The sequence below is a fragment of the Arachis duranensis genome, chromosome 5 (genome assembly GCF_000817695.3).
Source record: "Arachis duranensis cultivar V14167 chromosome 5, aradu.V14167.gnm2.J7QH, whole genome shotgun sequence".
Classification (NCBI taxonomy): domain Eukaryota; kingdom Viridiplantae; phylum Streptophyta; class Magnoliopsida; order Fabales; family Fabaceae; genus Arachis; species Arachis duranensis.
This window is the reverse complement of record NC_029776.3, coordinates 90,995,995-90,998,524: the sequence shown is the minus strand read 5'-3', so window position 1 is coordinate 90,998,524 and position 2,530 is coordinate 90,995,995.

Here is a 2,530-nt window from a genome sequence, read left to right as displayed (position 1 = left end):
ACACACCACAGACACTTGACTTGCAATTTAACATTAAGACATTGATGCCTAGCACCTCTTTGGGTTGCTAAATACTTTGTAGCAAGGTTGCTCTTGATAATGGACTTTCGGTTGATAATCCCGAGTTAGTTAACCCAAGTTATCAAGTGATGAAGCACTCCATAGAACCTAATCATCCAAGCATATCCTTGTACAAAAGCATCACAGCCATATATATTTAGGGTCAAGTTATTGGTGCCTAGCTTATTCATTGCTCTCTTCATTCTTCATTCTTCTTTTTCTTTTTCTTTCTTTTTGCAAGGATCTTTTTATTCACAAGGATATCATAAAATGCATACTAAGCCTATACTTAAGGGAACATTCTACCCTTCCACTTTATTTGTGAACTTACTAAGTACTCAAGCATGTACCACCATATAACCTTAGGATTTTATTCAATCTTCTACCAAATTGGACTTTTATCCTTCTCTGTTTCATAACATTTTCTCTTATTGAAGCTTAGGAAACAAAGGATACAATTCAAGCAAGATGGAGTGATATAGATACTTAAACTAGCAAGCCAAAATAGCATAAAACAAACAGAATGCAAAAGAATCATGACTAACAAGACACTGATTAACAAGGGCACAATTACACTTTCAATTAACACATTTAAGCTAGAGACAGTCAAGTAACAATACAACCTCTTGGTGTCCACTTGTTTCCCCTTTGTTGTCACCATTTTTAGCTTTTGTATCCTTCTTTATCTCCTTAGATGATGGTGCATATTTCCTCCAAGATGTTGAAAGTTGCTTGTTCCCCAAGCACTTGAGAAATGGTTAGCATGCATGTATGTTTGTAAGCTTCTAAACTTACTTTGGTATGCGAACACCAAACATAGTTCCTTGCCTACTTCTATATGCAGCAAATTTGAACATCATGTACTTTTATTAATAAGACGAACTATGAACTAGAAAGTAAACAGTTGTTAAGTAGTTCTATGATTTTTTGGAGTTAATGACTAGTCATGCTTTTTGGGAGTTGCAATGTGTTTTTAATAAAATCTGTGGTGGAACACCAATCTTAGCATCACACATTCAACCTTGAATTGTTCACTTATGACCTCACTTTGGTGTGTAACACCAAACTTAACTCCTTGCATTACAGAAAAATCTACTTAACTCTTTTATTGAAACAATTAAGAAAAGAAAGTTACATCTGGTTAGGTTGCCACCTAACAAGCGCTCTTTTATCGTCACTAGCTTGACGGTTGTCCCCCGTTAAGGAGGTTGATGTTCATAATGCCTCAATTTCTCCCCTCTCACTGTAAGCTTTCTTCCAGTATCTTTCTTGATGATTTCCACATGCTCAAGTGAAAGGATTTTATTCACTGTGTAGTATCCAGAGTGTGGAGATGTTTCTACTTGTTGATAGATTAGCCTCACTTTATCTTCTGGTGAGAATCCTTCAGTTGGAATCTTCTTATTCTTCTACCCTTTTAGGCACCCTTTTCTTGTTGTTCTTCCCCTTTTTTATGATTCTTCCTTCTTGGCTGGCTCAATATCAGGAGCTTTCTTATTAGTTGTCACCACTAGGGTCATTGCTTGTAGTTCTTCTTTAGCTTTTCTAACTTCTTGAATCCCTTTTCTCCCTTCATTTACTTTTTTCTCCTCCAAGGATGAGCTTATGAGTTTTAGGGGTGACTCCTTGGGCTTCTCCTTCCAGCTTAGGTCTTCATCCTCAATCCTCATGGTAATTTTCTTTTTTAGCAGGGTACTATATTGCTTTGAAAACATTAAGGATTATCTGTTCATCATGTGTCCTCAGAATCATTTCTCCTTTTTCCACATCAATAATTGCCATTGCTAAGGCCAGAAACGGTCTTCCAAGAATGATTGAGTCGCTTCCATCCTCATCCATGTCCAGAATTACAAAGTCCGCAGAGAAAATGAATTTACCAACCTTAACTAGAAAGTTCTCCACCACTCCATTGGTATTATAACGGATCTATTGGCCAGTTGTAGTGACATTCTGGTGTGTTTGACCTCCTCTATTGACAGCTTCTTCATCATAGAAAATGGCATCAAATTGATGCTTGATCCCAAGTCACATAATGCTTTGTCAATTGGTATGTTCTTAATAGTGCATGGCATAAAAAAACTTCCTAGATCCTTGAATTTGGGTGGCAACCCTTTCTGGATTATAGCACTACACTTCTGGGTGAGAATCACAGTTTTCTTCTCTTTCCAGCTCCTTTCTTGGTTATGAGTTCCTTGAGAAACTTTGCATAAAGTGGCATTTGTTCTAAGGCTTCATCTAGTGGAATGTTGATCTCCAATTTCCTGAAAATCTCAAGGAACTTAGGGAATTATTGATCCTTTATCTCCTTCGAATGAACGCATCCCTCGAACAAAGGTTTCGTGGCAGATTCTAATAGATGATACATTTTTTTTGCCGCCAGGTTAGGCTTTTGTTCAACCTCATCCAATTTTGTAACACTTATTGCATCAAACACCATCTCGTTGTATCGCGCTTGGTTACTCTCCCAATT